The sequence below is a fragment of the Gymnodraco acuticeps genome, unplaced genomic scaffold, assembly GCF_902827175.1.
Source record: "Gymnodraco acuticeps unplaced genomic scaffold, fGymAcu1.1, whole genome shotgun sequence".
In the NCBI taxonomy this organism is placed as follows: Eukaryota; Metazoa; Chordata; class Actinopteri; order Perciformes; family Bathydraconidae; genus Gymnodraco; species Gymnodraco acuticeps.
The window spans coordinates 2,022,845-2,042,749 of NW_022990224.1; the positions used below are offsets into that span (position 1 = coordinate 2,022,845).

Genomic DNA, 19,905 nt, shown 5'->3' on the forward strand with positions numbered 1-19,905 from the left:
GAATGAAGCTACCTTGAAAGGCATTCAGCTCTCATGGCAAAGCTTTTTAAGTCAGCTGGGGAATGAGGTAAGGAGTGTAGCACAATTGGATTACTTGATAGGGGAGAGAAAACTAAAACAATATATATCAAAGGTGTGTTTTTTGGCATTTCTATCATGCAACAAACCCAGAAGTGTTCACAATTTTTGCACAGAATTCAGTTTTCATGTTAAAACCCATTACCTATAGTAAGACGGTATAAAGAAAATGGGTTTCTAGGGCCTTTAATTGGCAGCCACATTTGGAAAATTCAAGCCAAAGTCTTTTCACCTTGGGTTAATATGCAGTTTGCTCATGTGGCTGAAAAGGATCCATCTATAACCATAACCTACTGATAATAACACCTTATGCACATGCAGGGGTGGCTTTTATAGTATTTTCTAGAGGCACCGAGGCTGATTTCTGAGTGTAAGGCGGAGCATGTCATTCTGCGGTTGATGGCATAAGCCCAATGACATAAAATTATGCTAATAAAGTAATTACAGAAAGGTCATAGAGACTCATCGTATGGTGTGAAGCAGCTTCTGAACTGGAAAAAAACATGGCCACGAGCGACATTTCCAACACTGTTCAAGTACTTAAAACCTACAAACACAACATACATGGATGAGCAAAGCACATATAGGGCATAACATTATAGCGGCATACATGATGATTAAGCTAGACCGTTATTTGCATTAATAGGCTACACTGGGCATATAGGACAAATAACTCACTACTTATGTGTTAGTCGTACAGTAGTCATATGCAAAAAAGACGGAAAACAAGCAATGAATATTTAACTAATGGCTCCCTTGTTGGCTCAAACATGTGCAAGTTATGCCTCAATTAGGAAACATGTCAACATGACTTGCATGATGCACAGAACAGAAAATACAACACACATACATGCTGGGAAACCCACCAATCATTTCTTTTTAACAACCGAGAAACAGACATATGCACAGTGACCAGGCATGCACACACATAGAGCAAGCATACAATGCTCCAATAGGTTTCTCCTCTCAGTTCTGCAGTGCTGAGGCAGGATGTTTCATTCTTAGAGGCAGATCATGAGCTCTTCCCTCTGCAGAGGACAAAATGACAGAGCCAGCAGAGTTGGGTTGTGCTGCAGAACACACGGCATACACATACACCCCAAAAAGAGCCAGCAAACTTCTCCACCCTGCTCTGGCTCCTTCACACAGCACACACACACAAACCAAACAGCGAGCCCACCGCACTACCCACCTCTGTCCCCGAGCACACTGAGGTGCAGCTTGCACCCCAACACGCCTGCAGCCGCAGTCCTGCTAGCGCTGGGTTTGGCAGCCGTGGAGCCAGCTGTATATCTATGCTACAGTTCGCCTCAAGATCAACTGCAAGTCTGCTAGTGCTGGTTAGCAACTGCTGCTCATGGCATCCTGCCCCCTTCCATCAGAGCCACTCAGCGGCACAGGAGCCCTCTCCATCACTTACACACAAATGCACACTCACATAAACATTTAGCTGTCAAATCATAGGGCTCCCCAGCTGTGACCTCACAACGCAATGGAGGGGGAGGAAAGAAGAAAGTGATGAGAGAGAGAGAGAAAAAAGGGGAGGGGGTTGCATGTGCGAGTGGTTACAGCCAGGGTATATGGCCAGAAAGCATGGCAGCCACAGTGAGGAAGAAAACAAATGACAGCAAGGACAGAGAAGGAAGAAGAAAACGGTATGCACCATGGGGAGATGTTGCTGCTGTGAGGAGGAGAAAAAGAAAAATACATCATACAAAAAGATGCAGGGGTGAGAACAGACTAACGGAGGGAGGGAAGAAGACAATTTAATTTAGAATGCTGTGTTGTCTGCGTCCATCCCCTCAGCTGGAAATAAACATTACAGCCGAGCAGGAACAGCAGGAGCCAGCCAAAGAGAAGCAGCTGAGCTATAACAAAACAAAAACAGCTGCAAGGCTCCCTGCTGCAATCTTCACCTTCATCCCCATCTTCCTTTCTCCTTTTGTGCACCAGCTCTTCCTCCACATTTCCACTTCCTGTATTCCCACCCTCTTATCCCCCTCTTATGGCCCTGTCTAACATTCATTCTCCTGCTCTTTTTTTCCCGCCCTTCCACTCCTCTTATCCATAATGGATAGTTTGGAGATATCCGCTTCCTGTAGTGGGCCCTGTGCCCCTGGAGCCCGTCAGGCTGTATTGATTCCTGCACCAGAGGAGTCATCAAGGCATAGATAATAAGGTTTAGAGTCACACAGAATTTTCTGCATCCTTGGGGTGTCAGTCCATCTTCTCTCGTCATCTCTCTGTTTTGTCTAACTTAACACGCATACAAATCCCAATACAGGTTGGTCAGTTAGCTAATATCCAACCTGGAAGTGTATTTGAAAGTATTTACGGGAGGGGAAGACATGGGGAAAAGATTGAGCAAGAGAGAGGATAGTGAGTCTTTAGTCAATGTGAGGTTTTTATGCGTGTCATTGTCACCCAGAAGGCAGTGACGGTGTTACACAACAAACACAGAAGAAAAACATACAATTGTGTACCACAGAAATTCAGTCTCCGTTAGCGATCAATGTGTGCCACAGTCTGACGCATGTCGTGTCACTGAGCGCTACATTAAGGCTCACTAAACTAGAGCTCTGCCCTATGCTGTGGCTAGCCTGCCCCTCCCTTGATCCAGGCCTTCAGATATAGGTCAACATTGGCATTGAAGTGACTGACATGTCTCAGAGGCACAATACTGCTCTTTTTAGGACTGGACAGACAATCACTTATGCCCTGCAGCATTAGTGCACAACAATGTCCAGTACAATAGGAATAAACCACAAATATGTTGCTCACTTAAATTGACATGTCCTACTGGGTTAGGAGCCTTTAGAGTAAGGGTCAGTGAGTTCTCCTCAGTACTTCAAGAGGCATTGCATCGTGAGCAACATGGGAGGGTGTCATTAAATAGGGCAATGTTCATGCTCGCTGAACAAAACACATACAATGTAAAGTGGGCGGCTAGATGCAAAGAGACAAGAGGAAATATGTCAAGACAACAACTTTTCAAGCCGGTTTGATGAGGTGATAATAGGGTAATGGTAAATGATATATTTCATCTTATTTTATGCTACAGCTTCTTATAGTTATAATTTATGTTTAAGTCTCAGCTATTGATACATTTCTACCATAGTGGCTCTCTCTTTACAACAAAACAGCAATATATTTTGTGATATAGTACATTTTCTGTGCACAACAAATGAAAAAGCATTTATGGATTTTATAACAAGATAGTATTAGCTTTGGCCAGTACATGCAAACACACATTTTTTGGATAAACAAATACCACAGCAAGGTATAATGATATGACATACTTTATCCGTTAGCCTATGTATATATCCTAGTCAATTGATTTCTTAGTCCATTGAATGTCAGAAAAAGTGCCTTTTTTTACAATCTACAAATCACAAGGATACAAAGTGATATTTCATAGGAGGTGTTGTTATCCAGAAAATATTCCCATTTTGACATTTGAAATCGGTACATGTTTGCTAAACTGCCATCAAAGAGGGACAGGATCTATTGTCTCTTCAGCTGACTTGCACTCACAATGCAGCGCGCACATACAACTAATGCACACCCACGCCCTTATTCCCTCACCCATTAGTTGCTGGACTTCTCTGAAAAAGCCAGAAAAACCCCACATAAATCAAGCAGTGTGTGGAACAGAGGAGTGTTTGGTTTGACTTTGTGTCAAACTACTGTGGAGGAAAGTAAAGATTACAGCCAATCCACACTTACAGTAGCTCTGTGTCTGCTAATAGTCCCCACTTAAAAACTCCTCCGCTGAAATCTTCTCATCTGCAGTTAGTTCAAACAATCTTCTGAGCAGACGTAGATAATGAAGACAGGATAGCCAAGAGTTTAGATGTACACCGGCACTTTTATATGATTAAGCTAAACTTCAATGTACAGCAATAATGAACAGACAGCCTTGCGTTCAGTGTACACTTCCATTAGCTATTGTAAGAGGGAAAGAGATCATGTTCTGTTTATATTGTGCATGTTTGCATTTGAGGGCTTTGCAAAGAGAGAGAGGGAGAGTGTCAAATCTCAAGGACAGTGGGAGACATAAACGTGGGACCTGGGCTCTTTTACCTCATTCACACCAACGGTGTTTCAGGGCCGGTTCGGAGCTGGAGCTTGAAAAGCACCGGGTTTTCCTCTTCACAACGCAGCCTCTTATGGCGCGTTTCCACTGCAGCGGGTAGCCCCGTTTAAGCGTCCTTAACCGTCCTCAAGCGGCCAGGCCGGTTTTTGGTGGCGTTTCCATATAGCCTAGTACCGGCCAGCGGGTACTTTTTCCCTCTTTTTCCGGCCTCATAAAATCGTGGTTCCCTCAGACCAGGGCCAGGGCTGAACTAGTGACGTCAACACTCTCGACTGCTGATTGGTCAGAGAGAATCGTCACAAGATTGCGTGCGAGTTCATCCCTAGCGTCGCATATATATTTAGAAGCAAGCTTGCAGCATTTTTATACACAGCATTTTGTAAACGGATGAGCTACAAAAATGGCTACGTCTAGTAAGAAAAGCACACCGTGGTCGACCGAGGAGGTGACGACGTTCCTACATCTCATTGGGGATGATCAAATCCAGCGGGAGCTCGACGGAACAACTCGAAATGTGAACAAAAACAAAGCCGATCGCCCCGCCTACACTGCGTTGCTACCCCAGGTCCTAAACTGTAATGGAATGCGCCACGGCCTGGCCGGCCAGCGAGGCAGCCCGAGGCCTGAGCGAGGACGCTTAAACGGGGCTACCCCAGTGCAGTGGAAACGCGCCATTAGCTCCGGAATCCGGTTCGTTTCAAGCACCAAAAAATTGTCGGCCAGATCAAAAGCACCACATACGTCACGCTTACGTCGAGGCGGGAGCAGAGACACATCCATGGCAGAGACAGATCAACTCCTGAACAACAACAAAAAGCCCGCGTTTTATCCAGTTTGTACACAACGATGGAGAAACTTAACAAGAGTTTCAGTGTTTCTGTGTTTCTGCCATAGACTGTATATATAAAGGTTTCTGCTCATGGTGAAGCAAAGTGTCTGCGTGTTAAGGTGGAACCTGAGCATTCACGTTGATCACCTCTCATTATAACTCTTTATAAATCTATAAAACTATAAATATTAAACTTTACTTCACGTGTTCATTTGAGAACAGCTGTTACATACCTGGGTGAAGGTTACAGTTCATTTAAATAAAAGATACAACGTTACTCCACACTCATGGTTCAGTCCACCTTAAGAAATAATCTATTTGAGTCAGAGCGGCTGGATCAATAGCACAATATCGATTAGTTAATACCGGGCTGATACCCCGGTATCATGGCACCACATAATTAGCACGATTACAGAGGAAGCCTCCTTTCTCTCATTGCTTATGTTTTCCATTGTTTCCCACAAAGAAAGGACAAGTCTGGGTTTATTCTACACTTTACTTATTGTTAACACAGCCCGAGAAAAGCCTAAAAAGATCATGTTTACTTTGTGTCTACCCTAGCCAATGTGTGGCTGTCAGCCCGAGCCCATTTATTCCCACTGAATATAAAGATGTTTTAACCTGGTCAAAGTTATATCATTTCAAAATGAAAAAAGCCAAACCGAGCTAAACACTGTATTTTTGACAAATAAAATGACTAAATCAAGTTTTTTTAGAGGTACTTTCAAGCTGTGTATTCGTTGCCGTATGATGTTTTCACAGTAAGACAATGTATGCGGCATACCAACGTTTGAATGTTTATTTGAGGCAATAGCAATAAAGTCTTACATTTCTATGCAGTGGGCGCCCATATTTTGACTGCTGAGAGTAAAAACTAGTGTACACATTCTGATGTCTTAGGTTTTTATTTTCCATAATCAGTGTGTTGCTGTATGTTTGCACAAGAACAATGCATCTGGATCCGCCCAACAGCCAGACCCGCAGCTTCACTCACATTATCATATCAAAGCTCATAGCTACAAACAGACTGTCGAAGAGCAGATGAAAACAGAGCCAGAAAGGCAGCGAGATGTATGCCTGTGCTGGACGTGCTGAAGCTTTGGGAGCGATGATTTAATTTGCCAGTGTGGCTGTTAGTGTAACTCCCCATGCCTCTGTAGCTTTGATGCAACGGCAGCCCTATTGCCAAGGGTAGTGTGGACCAATTTGCAGCTTTAAGAACTTGATAGCAAGCTACACAGATATTAGTATAACATTTCTCTTCAAGGCAGTTGTGTATGGATGACACATTATTTCTGGAAATGAGGAGAGAAACAAATCCCCTGCCACTTGGTCTCTGAACAGCTTTGGTGCCTGTCTAGAATACGTACAGACCACACAATGTTTATGACAACATAATACCAGATCTCAAGTGCACCAGACACATGCCTAGTTGTTTACTTTGGTAACCAATTACTTAGCGAATTCATTAAACCAAATCAAACTCAATGAATCCCCAAATGAAATGTCATAATTCCAAGTTGGTTAGAGGGAAGTAAACACCCTACGATCTCACTGATAAATAAGTAATTATGTTGTGACTGTGGAAATATAATTAACACTAAGGATCCTCATTGCATTTATAAGATGTTGAGCAGGATTAGAGATTTTCAGATACTTATGCAGAGGCACTCTGGGGCTGAAAGTTCACACAAGAGGCTCAGACACCTCCTCCAGAGTTGAAAGCACACAAGACAAAGGCTGCACTGTGAATCCATTGACTGCCATACTGTATCAGTGTGCCAGTGCTTTTAAGCAGTGCCATGCATATTCATGCCTGCCCATCAGGAAGTCTTCCCCCACTTCTTGTGCCACTGCAAGCTCCACAGTCCCTCTCAATAATAATAATAATAAATAATAATTTCAATTTATATAGCGCCTTTCACGAAACCCAAGGACGCTTTACAATGGAGGCATGTATGTGTAAAATCATATTCCCCTGTTATTTGGCACTCAAGTTCTCCTTGAAAAGCTGCATTTACTATTTAAAACCGTCAGCACGAGCTATTATTTAAATTGCCAGAAACCTGAGTATGACAGCGGGCCAAGATATTATTTGCCGATATATTACAGAGTGTGCACAGACTATCCAATTAATTGTTTCTTTGTATTAATTAAAATATTCTGTTCTTTTTAAGTGCAGGGATATTTGCAGGATAAACATAGGGACCAGGCCTTCCACATGTTCACGTCCGGAACACTGTGTCCATGTCAACAGAGCCAGTCACCTGTGTTTACTGCTGAGCACATGGCCACAGTCAGACGGCCGGTTAGAGAGCAGTGTGTGTGCCGACTGACAATGAGCACAGCCTGGGCAAAGACCTGAGTCATGTGGTGATTCTTAGCCAAGTCACACCATGTGATCATGGCTTATAAGACAGAACAGGTGCCCACTTAAAAAAAACAGAGAAAAACAGGAAGGAAAAAGTGTTTCAGTCATGATGCCAGACCATGATCTAACAACTCTTTACAGTAGAAAACTCTATGACTATGATAAGGCTGAAGTGCTCTCTCTTTAAACATTGACATTTACAAAACTAAATCGGTACGTCCTGACATTATGTCTGTGTCAGACGTAAGCAGATACAGGTGTGTGGGAGCTTTATGGCATTCAGATCACAACGTTATCATAAGGAAATCATCTCTCCACTGTTATAAAGCTGTTTGTCCACCATGCAGTCTGAGTGCTGCTGAAGACACGGCTCTGATAACAACCCACGCAGATACAGGGTTTACAGCATTTCCAATCAAGCTTGTGTTCTTCACAGTAGCAGCAAGGGAGCTAATGTAGGTTAAGAGACTGTTCATATATTATGCTGCAAATAGATGCTTTTGCTTGAATGCCTTAAGAGTATACTCACAGGGCCCCTTCACCTACTTCTTGTTGACTTTTATTCACACAAGTGCTTAAGTAAAACTGTAGCACCAAGCATTCATTTAATAACTTTTTTTAAAGTTTATATTTGTCATGATTCTTGCTGCCTTACTTAGCAGCATTTACTCCTGCTATGAGACACTAAACACATGTATATCGTCTACTTACCAAGCAGATCTCATAGTGGACTTAGCTAGAAATATATATATCGTAGCATTAAATAGTTGCAAAATGTCCATGTTCATGTGGCCTAGCTTCACTAAAATGTAATCTGGCCCCTCTGCTGGTTGCCTGGCAACTTCATAGTGATTACAGGAATTCAAAAAGTCACTGACCCTGCCCAATAAACAGCCTTTAAACACAGTACTGTCAAATTTAGACTTTGTTTTTAGTTTTGCTGGCTTTTCCCCCTGCTTCCAGGCTCAGCTAAGCTAACCGGGGTACCTGGCTCCAGCTGCAAGCTCTCAACAGACAGATATAACAGTGTTATCAATCATCTCAACGTTCCACAAACTATTTATCTAATAACAAGTGTATTGACATTTTACTGCAATGTGCATCCATTATAATACTCTCTTTGAAAAATCTATGTAGGAAATGTGATTCATATGTCCTTTATCTTCATGCACAATGTATACAGTTAGTTTGTGCATTCCTTTTTTGCAACCTTTTCATTTGACTGTACCGGAGTCAATTCATAATCTAGTTGGATGGGTCAATGTGAATAACATCAACTGCTCCAGCAGTCTCTAAACACACAGTAGTTTTCACCCCCCTTCAGTCATATAGAAGAGCAGTGTTTGGTCTTGTTGTCCTCTGTTGAAGGGGAATTAAGAAAAATACCCCCCCTCCTCTTTCTATCCATTGTGTGTGTGTGTGTGTGTGTGTGTGTGTGTGTGTGTGTGTGTGTGTGTGTGTGTGTGTGTGTGTGTGTGCGCGCTTGACTGTGACACTGTACCCTTCGCTCCTTCTGTCCTCTACACACTATGGCCCTGTGTGAGCAGCATGAGTGGAGCTGTGTGTTGCAGATAAGAGTCATACTGTAGTACTGCAAAGGAGAGTGTGTGTGTGTGTGTGTGTGTGTGTGTGTGTGTGTGTGTGTGTGTGTGTGTGTGTGTGTGTGTGTGTGTGTGTGTGTTTGGAAAGGAGACAGGGGAAAAAATTATTCAGTGCCCTTTTTCGCAGTCAGATTCACCTCTGGATGCCCTTTCCTCCACTCACTGTCCTTACACCTTCTTCGTGAATAATCCAACCAGATACACTGGCCCGCTACTACGGGCACATTTCAAAACCAGGCCCACACATAGAGTATGGGGGTTTGCCATGGTCCAACTGAACAAATGCCATATTAATATGCATGCATGGCTTATTTTTCTCCATAGAATAATGTGAGTTATTTCCATCGAGCAGGGAGTTGATGTTGTGATTGCTAGCACCTCCCTCAGTCTAGACCGCCAGTAATGAGAATAATAAGGGGTATTGTGTTGTTCACTCAGACCTTCATTATCTGCTGCCTCTTTACTGTTTGTATACATTTGTCTACAGTGAGTCTACGAATCTACATGAGATGAGAAAAAGATCTGTAATTATTAAACTGGCATCCCCTACTCTCCCTGTGCTTCTTTCGTGCCCTCGACCTCTCTCTCTTGGCTTCAGTACGACTTGCTCAAGTATTAATGTGACTCATGGTCGCCCGATTAAAACATAGAGATGGACTACATGTGTTATTTTTCACGGGGTAATATTAGCCACTTCTTCTTGGGGGCAATTTTGCTGTTGCTAAGATAAATCGTGAGGATCATTTGAGCAGCATGAATTAGCAGATTGCAACACAAGCTCCTGCAGCTACAAACCAAGCCAAGGAAACGAATCTGCAGAATAATTAGTGCACAAATCTCATGCATAAGTCAGCCAGATTCCCTCCGAATGCTGGGTTCAGATCTGAATAATGATATGCCAACCGAAAAGAACAGGGACGTTTTAGGGTAGTTTGTCGGAAGCTATTAGAGCTGCAGTATGGTCCCACTAGCACTTACAGAAAACATGACGCAGATTGTTACATCACCTTGTGAGTTTGTGAACCAGATGTGACAGTATTTCCTGACGATGCAGCTGGCACTGGTACACTGGTACACTGCTTGGACTGGAGAGGCCTACATTCTTTGACCTCTTTTATCCACACTCATTAGCAATGCAACAAGAGGGGTTGATTTGAGACCTTTTGAGAGGATCCCAGAGAGAACAGGTTTGTTAGTGTGAAACGGAAAACCAACCTGTTTGTCGTGCTCGCCTACAGCGAATGCTAATGTTGCCCACATCAATGGGCTCTTCATGTGGCCATGCAGCCCGGAGCCCAGTAGCTCAGAGGCTGACCAGCGCCACACAAACGAGAGCCAGGAGAGGACAGCGGCGGCCCGCAGCCCAGAGCCGGCACCAGCCACATCCTTTATTTCTGGTTACACTGATCTAAGGAATGAAGGGAAAGCTCCAAATGTTTTGTTTTTTGACGTTTCTCATTATACCCCCAAACCCCCCTTTCTCTCTTCATTCCTTTACTCTCTCTTTCTACATAGCCAAAGAGTTGAAAGGAAGAACAACAGGCATTTTAAATAAGTGTTGAATCAATACAGACAGGCTGTAGCCAGGCTCCGGTCATTATAAGCAGCATTAATCAGCTTGCCTCACACAACGTTGTAACTTTCTATCGATCTGTCCGGGAAGAGACAGCATTCACTGAATGCCTTTAAAGTACAGAGCATACAACATCACTTCAAAAAATGTTATCACCGAGTAGTGATATCATTGGATATGTATGGACAAAACTGTGTCGCAGAGAAAATCGAAAATCGAACAAAATGTGATATTGAGAATAATATGACTATGGGTGGTCTCAGCCGAAGCACTGCAGGTAAACAAACCTGAATAATAGCCAAAGCAAGAGCACTTGCTGAGGCCCCTAGTGCTATGCTTCCCCTCTCTGCCAAGGGTAATGGGATTTCTTGGGTTTAAATGCACTTCACTCACTCTGTGGAGCCAGTAGGAAGCTAAACTATTGATCCACAAATAATTTAGCTGTCCGGCTGTCCAGAGAGAGGGAAAACAGGACGCCCCTAAATGTATAATGAGACTTCCCAAGAGCTCGGTGTGCTCAGTATTCGCTCCACGTGCCAGGGGGGCCTTCGGCTTTGGGCTCTCTCCACGATTAGCCTTCTTTCCCTACACTTTTCACACATACAGTCCCTCCTTCAGAAGGCTAAAGGTCAGCCAGCTAAAGAACTAGTATGCTTCTCACCAAGGACAATTGTGATTAGTATAAGAAACCCTTTGATCCCCCCCCTCTTTCATTATTTTAAACACTGGTGGGGAGTTCATCACTTTAGTTTGGTATGCTATCCCAGTACCGGGATAGAGTTGTCAACCATATACAGGATGCATCATGAAGCAACATGTGCTGGGATAGCATGAAAAACAACATGGTAACTGAAAGGTGATGGTGTAAGCTGAGGAGCTGGCATGATGATGAACTAGCATGTTTGTGAAGTCGTGTTCTTGTCTACCACAGATGCTTCCGGCACCATAGCAACAAGCTTTATGCACAGGCCCCAAGAGTGGCCTGGCCCCAATGAGGAAGACGCTTTGCTTCTACCTAATTGGACAGTTCTTTGTCCCCAGCAATATAAGATTACAATGCAAGCGGGTGAACTACAGTAAACGCCCACAAGCCCATGATGAACAGATTAAACAGGATTAAATCAAAACAATGCAGCATATTTCTAAGAATATGAATGACGAAGGATACAGAGGTAATCTAATCTTCAAAATGATACTAAATACTAGCTTTCGTGAGGAGATTATGGAATAAATGACTGTCAGCGGGGATATCGCTGTATAGGTTGCATCAGAGGTGCCTATTTTCTTTTCTAACCTTTCATCATCCAAAATGTCATCATCCTTTCATCATCCTTACAATTGTGCAACTTGCTGAAAAAGTCTTCATAAACAATCTCTCTAAATCAATATGATCTGGACTGACGTGCATAACCTTGTTTTGGAATGACTTAAAAAGGAACAAAAACAGACGGATTCACTTTTCTTTTTTAAAGTTTTCTGGTTTGGCTGAAACTCCCAGGGAACAAATCAGATGCACGCCACTGGTTTTCAAGTTGCGTGCAAATGAAAGTCATCTCTTACAGGACCAACATAGCAGATAGTGACTGCACAGCTTCCCAACAGCAGCGTAAACAATGCATCTTACTGTTCCTCCGAAGGGGCAAAAACAGATGGCTCAAGGCTCCCGTGTGAGGAGTCAGTCCACTGAGTGTAATACTAGATCTGCTCATGAAATGTTAAACAAATACACAAGAGGTGATCCGACACTTTGAGGGGTAGTTTAATTAAGACCCATTCACATTAAGATGCCTGATGTCCCTTTTACTGCGTGTGTGTTTGGCCCTGATAACAAGCAAACAAACAGTTGTCTATGCAGACATTGTAATGAAGGAAGTCAAATATTATCTGAAAAAATGTAAAAGGATCATGCTGGTAACCGACAGATTAACAGGCGAAGGGCACACATTAGTAATCTCCTTCTAATTGAGTTCATAAATCCCAAAAGACTCACTTTGATTATAAAGTCTAAAAATATCTTGGGAAAAAAAGGAGCAGCGAATCAGAGTAAAGAAGAGAAGTCTTGAGAAACCTAGTTACATATTTAAATTCTTCTTTATAATAGCCCAAATAATGTCTTTGAAAACTTAACCTGTACATCAAAACGCATTAGACACACACAGATGGCTTGTGAACCAATACATAAATTATTCAGTAAATCAATCATTTCCGCTGTTCATCAGTGACCTCTTATTTTCAATCTTTTTCAATATTATTTCAAATGTGATTTGAGGAGTAGAACTCTTCAGTTGTGTGAAGCTGACCGTTGAGCGGCCCGACCAAGCACGGAGGCAGAGGCAGAACGTCCAAAATACAACCCCGGTGTGGGCATTTATTACTCACGGGCACATGACACAGCCTCAATCTCGCTGTTCACGTGAGCACAGTCACCAGCCACAAGGATCTCACACACTACCTGTCCACTGACAGGGAAAACAGAGCCTAAATACACACACACTAATCAGGCCAATAAGACACAGGTGGGGGGGGAGGAGAGAACACAGGGCACCAGGTGAACACAATCACCAGCCACAGACAAAACGGGAGGGGGAACACTTTTCAAACTAAACCACATATTACAAGGCCCGTATTACTCCACAGTGACGAAGTTACCTTCGTTTACAAGTTGCCTAAACAGAACACAACTTGTACCGCTAAAAGACAACACTCCAATGACATTGATCAATGTCATCTTATTTCCCCCATGAGTGACAGGGGGAGATAGCAGGCAATTTCCGAACACTACCTGCTTGTCCGGTCAACATTATCTTAACGGAAGGGGACTAATCTGTTTCTGAATGAGACATCACTTTGACAGAAAGACAATCTGTAAGAGCCGCAGAAGAAGCTCGGCATTTTATCACAAACAAAATCACACTGATAAGGAAAGAGGAACGGATTAAAATGTTCTATGATAAAATACACTCTAAGTATATCTTTAGGGGAAATTTGTTTTTGATGATTTTACAACCTAGCCATATCTTTAAAAACTTTGTTTACCTTGTCAGTAAATGAATAACATCTTTCTCCGGGGAGCTTTAATGCTATAAATAGACAAAAGCCAGCAGTGGATATAAAAAATGTTCTATTTTGGTCTTGAGCATTGTGCTACATTTGTGTGAATCAACAAGAGGTCATTTATGCAGACAGTATTTTTAACCGGATCTTAGATATGGCAGAAATGAATCATGGACATGCATTTGTATGGTGCACTGCACATACACAAACACACAAAGTAATGATTCGTTTGGAGTCTGCCTTTAAAAAAGGTAACTAGCCTCCTGATGTGCCGGGAGCAAATGTGTAAGATCATAAGATAAAAGCAAAAGCAACAGTGGCACCAGAAATAGAACATCAGCCCTGGCAACAAAAGCAGTCCAACAAAGTGACCAAGAGAAAAGACTTACACAAAACAATGTAAGGTGCTTCACAGATCAAGCAGTGTAGCTGTGTTAAAAAGGAAAATGAATGTGTCTCACTAAAAAGCTGACAAATGACTCTCACAATTCAATGTACTACCACATCAGACAAGAAAAGCAGCATTTTCTTACTACCGAGAAGCGAAAACAGTAGTGTTTGGCATTTTTGCATGAAAAAAATCATTTAAGAAATATCAAAAACAGACCAATTAACAACTCTGCCGATCAATGAAGTCACAAGTCACTTCAGCATGGCTCTCTTTTTTAAGTATTGGCTATACATTGCACAGTGATATCACCAGATGATGAAACATGAAAAACCTTGCATATCTGAAAGCCTATACCACACAGTTTGGGCTCAAATGTCCCAAATGAAATGGAATGTCAACAAGTGAGATATAAATGTGAGAGTTGTTTCCTCTTAGATGAGGGTCACGTGCCTGTGGAGAGCAGAGGGAGAATCAATGCTAGGTCTAGTGCAAAATGTATTCAGACAGCCAGAGATGGCAGATGGGGACTGGAACCCTTTCTCCTCCACAGGCATGAACAGAGGAGGGGTCTGTCTCCAGGCAAACATAGAAGACGTCATGTCTCCGCCTCACTGCCGTACCATTAGTGGATCTCGCTATTGATCCCCGGTGTGTAAATTGCTGAGCAATCTAGACTGAAGGATGAAGACGAGAGCATGGCATGTTTTGTCAGCAGGACGGAGAAATCACTTGTACATGCAGTGAAGACAGTTGCAGCAATAAGGGATAGTGTTTGTGTGTTTCTGCAAATAAATGTTGAAGGCTGTCTCATCAGGATATTCTCTCCTAGTGCATTCAATTTAACAATGAAGCAAGTCTGCAGTTATATTCTTCCCAGCGTGACCAACACTGCATTCAGTGACAGAACACACAGCACATAACAAACTCGCCCTGCTGCCTGCAAATGCCAACGCTACCAATCAGTTAAAGAGTCTTTTCAAAAGATCTATCCTGCTTTGACTCTCTGCCCAATAATTTGTCACCCAGGGCTCAAAGGACATCTGGAAAACAAATCTAATCTCCTAAAACAACTTTAAAATTGGTTAATCTTAAATGGCAAACATCCAAATGTCTACTTTGTGCACCAAGCAGCTTGTAGAAGGACTTATTTGGGAAATGGAAAAATCCTTGTCTTGCTGATTATTTTAACAGAATGCATTTGACGTACTTGCAGTAAACATTCATACACCGGATATGTTAAAGCAGTGTGTGTCCTAATGTTCATAAATGACATGCTGACTGAGGTGAAGTAGAAATAGGGATGTTGAAGACAGCTCTATCTTCTGCCTCAGGTGAAGTTAGCCTGTCTACCCAATACATGACAGATGTGTGCAACTGAAGCTTATAACCAAAGGACAAGTAAGTGTACGGCTATGTTGAGTCATTTGACTGTGACACTAATGGGGGCTGAGGCTGTAGCCTTGAAATGCATCACAGAACAGCCACATCCTGCAGGGAGCTGTGTTATGTAAAGTTTGTCATGCAGACTCCTCAAGCCACTTGGGCAGCCACAATGCTGGCTGGGAACAGCTTAATACAAAATTCAAAACTCCACATTCAAACATCATTCGTAGTGGGGAAAGTGGTATACATGTGAGATGATGCCCTGCATGCAGTTGGTTAGCCTACTTCTGAGCAGAGTAAATGTGCTCACCTAGCATGAAGGAGAGGGACTGTCCTCAGGGTACAGGACAGCACAGGATGCATTAGCAGCCTTCGAGCTTACAAGATTCATAAAGTGCTCCATCTGACAGGCAGCAAAGGAATTCCTCTGACATGTTGTGCCAATATTATGACTCTGATTCAATCAGGACAAACACACAATAGAAGAATCTGAAGAATGGCATGGTATGGAAAAATAAGGCAAAATACAAATGTTACTCGCAGATATTTATATGGACAGCTGCAGCAGCAGAAAGGGGTCAAGCAGGTATCGATAAATCATCTGAGAGTGTACACATGTTTATACTACGATAAAAGCCCACATTGTACAGGAACATTATTGTATGGTAATCTTATACCAATAACCCCAAAAACCAGGCACCGATTAAGCTACTTCTGCCCATCACAAAAGCAAAACAACTCTAGTACTGTGATCAGCAAACAACAAGCCCCTGACATGTCATGATTCTCTTCTCGAATGCTGACATTTATTACATTACATTAAACACATGCTTTGCAAGCTCATTAGACCACTGAGAAGTTGTGGTGACTTAAATCTGACTCTGCTGTCTACTGCAGGGAGCTGTGCCAAACCCATAACCACACTTGCATGTTAATATCAACACATTAATAATTATGCGGTTATAGGAAAACACATTTAGCTGCAGATAGACTTCCCAATGGGAGTTATTCATGGTCAATATGCAACTATTCATTTATGAGATCACAAGTAAAACAACAAACAATTACCCCCTACATAGATGCCAAAGTAATATCCTAAAACTTGAAAAACCATCTGCAATCTTTGTGATTCTATGAATATGTGCATGATTGAGTCATCCTTTTTCACCTTGTCATTATTGAGTTCACTTGTAAAAAATCTTCCTTCATATTTGAATACATAATTAAGACCCCCTTTCGAAACATGGGACTTATGGAAGTCTTTACTTTAGCAACATGTAGTATAAACAGTTTCTCTCCACTGAAGCCTACAGTCTGGTGAGTCAGGACGCGCCCATGACACCTGACGACCTGACTAACCCTGCGACGGGCCATTATTAAACACTACGGCTCAATCTTCCAGTGATTATGACACAGCCGAACCATATGCCTCAATCGACCGCGACACTTAGACCAAGACATGCGTTTTAGTTCCGCCCAGATGAAAGTGTCTACAGTAGGCTGCTTCCTAATCTTTTGGCTGTAAAATGCAGGCGGCAGTTTCAATCATCGGTATGTGCGACGCTGATAGGGCTCTGGCCTCTGGCGTGGTCAAATAAAACGCTGCATTTAACACTCAGACTTATTGCATGAAAGGAGATGTTTGCTGCAATATATCCATACATCTTACCCGTGAATCGACTATCTTTTGGGAGGGAAGTCGTGGGATGTGCAGCAGATCTGACACAGCATCATCCCCACCACGCCACGATATGTCAGATTTTGCACACACATTATTCCTTTGCATCTGTCAAGAAGACACCAAAAATATAAAACGCAGTTCCCTGCATTGCGGAGGGCTGCACAAGCTCCTCCATCCCCTCCGTGCATCCCACTCAGTCTGTTGTAAACAACACTGATTTCCCAGAGCTGTCAAAATGCAGCGCCCGGCTTCTCTGATAATAATGTCAAAGACTCGGTTTTGACTGTATCTGCCCGGTTTCCTTACCTTCTGTAGAGGGCAAATGCGTCCGTCCGTGTGTCCTTCACGATGCTCACACCTGCTCAGCACCGCATCGCTGGGCGCTCAAGAGCCGGGAAGAAAGTGACGGAGCAGCGGTCCTGTCCCCGGGATTGGATGAAGGGTTATGGCTGTCAACTGAGGGGGCGCTAGACCCTCTTGTTCTGCAGGCACAGGCTGCCACCGTGTTTTCCTCCTCTGCTCCATCATTGGAGGATGACCTGATAAACATTTAAGTGTAGCTATCTTATAAAACATTGAATATCTTTAAATCTACACGCATTGCATTAAATGACACGACTTGCCCCAGTGTACGACCTTGTCTGGCTTCTAAAGTGACATTTATGAGTTGTGTTTAGTCCTTCACAGATTTGTATTACATTTCGTTATTGAAATATGAACATGTTAAAGGTGGGGTAGATAATTCACTTCAGAAACACTTTTTGTTATATTCCATCGAATGCTCTTAACATCATGAATACATTAAATGCTTTGACAATAAATACATTAAAAAAGTTCATCTGTGAAAGCCGTGGCGCTGTAAAAAGCACGACCAATTATTTTAGCCGGCCCGGCTAAAATAACTGGATGGCCTACCTGCCTGTCAGCCTTCCATCTCGTGCACAAACTTATCTCGTGCCCTCATTGGTCATGTGCACGTTCGTGTGTGTTGGAGGAGGGGCTCTGTAAGGAAGTGGCAGATTTTTTCGGCTGCCGACTTTCAAATTCTAGCGCACTCGAGCTGGTTTCTACATTCTTACCTACCCTACCTTTAAGTTTTGTTTTCATATAGGACATTTTCAGACACAAAGGCAAAGTGCTTTTCATAGGCAATAACATATAATAATAATAATAATAAACAATAACAAAAAAGGCAGGTTAATTAATAAACGCAAACTTTTATTTTTGACAATATTTTAATAGTACAGAAAAGTCTAAATGTTCATCTGTAATATTTGTAATCAGGACTCACTCTCCCCACTGTCAAAATCATGAACAGAGTTGACTATTTTGTTTATAAGCAGCCAGAAATGTATTTTATTCATATGCAAGGTCCTTGTTATTTCTAATTTCATTAAATAAGTGAATGGTTGTGAAATAATATCCATACAATTCTACAGTTGATAGCAATAGCTAGTTTCCAATATAACGTTAACCTATAAAGTTGCTAATATTAGCAAGTGTGCTAGCTAGCATATCCTAAATGCAAGTAAGCTCTCGTAAATGTTAGCTAGGCGTAACGTTAAATGTTAGCTACCTATCGTAAATATACAGAAGATGTTTAGTTTTTTTTTGTTCTGAGAAAAAAGTCAGAATTCTGACTTTAATCTCAGAATTCTGACTTTAATCTCAGAGCTAAAACAAAAATATCTTTTTGGAGAAAAAAGTCAGAATTCTGAGATTAAAGTCAGAATTCGTTGATGTCAATTTAAATAGTTTTCAATGAACAGAGGAATTAGGCTAACAGTTTGACTTACTCGATCTTTCTGCCACTCTTGCGGGCAGAAACACAAGCTACGTATCCCAAGTAAAAGTTAGCAAAGTTAGCCCACCTTGGAATCGACACTTGCAAGTAGCATCCATCTGAAGTCGACTTTCAGCTATCAGACGAATTGAGGTCCAATATCCACTCTTCCTTATCTCTTTTGGTCTCCTCTTTTGATAAGAACTTTTTACTGTGTTCACTTCGATGATCTAACTGACTTTGTCTGCCGTTTGGTTTATATAGCCTATAGGCAGGGATGATTCAGTTTATCAAAGCATTGGTGCTGCTAATGGAAGTTGATAATAAGAGCTTCTGAAACTCAATCGTACTTAATATGTCATAAAAAGCTCTTTCGAGATGTAATGTGTTTACTCAACGTTTGTTTTGTTCAGGCAAAGGCAGAGTGTGTTGTATTTCCATAATGATATTGAAGTTATAACAAAGTGCCAAAAAATCATTATGGTCCGGAATTTAATTGATGCATCAATTATTGGATTTAATATGTATTGGTTTTAATGCATCTTGTCCTGACTTCAGTTGCCAGGTTTTTCATACCTCTGTAGTCCTTCCCTGTCATTCCTCACCTGCCCACCTGTCCTCATTGTGTTTCCTGCCCACACACCTGCTTCTGATTAGTCATCAGCCCCATTTACTCCCCATGAAGTTATAATCTTTCCCCAAATTGTTTGCCTCAGCCCTTTTTGTTGCATGTATGATCTCTATTTTGTTGGTCTTGTCTGCCAGCTTCACTGCTTTGCCTATCAAACTCTTCCTCAGTGTGCACAGTCAGATTTGTTGTATTAAATATACATTTAAAGGATGTCAAAGATAAGAGTGTTTCTTTTAACCAGCTAGGAAACCATTTAAAAGAACAAAAACTGCTTTAACCATGAAGCATGTGAATTATCCAGGTAAAAACTTTGTTAAACGTATTTTGTATTGCCATTTAGCTGGACAAACTACAATCCATTCCATTGTTTTGTAGGAACATAAAAAGTTTCTGAGAAAACACATTCTCAACACATGACCAGATAAATCTATTTG

General features: G+C 42.1%; 1 protein-coding gene across 1 annotated transcript in view; it reads right to left on the minus strand.

The window, feature by feature from the left end:
- Positions 1-17,175, minus strand: part of LOC117547868 (contactin-1a-like) — a 66,089-nt gene extending 48,914 nt beyond the window's left edge. Inside the window, 1 exon segment of the mRNA XM_034218757.1 lies at positions 17,046-17,175. The gene's annotated coding sequence lies outside the window, so the exon portion shown is untranslated.
- Between the last annotated feature and the right edge of the window lie 2,730 nt (positions 17,176-19,905).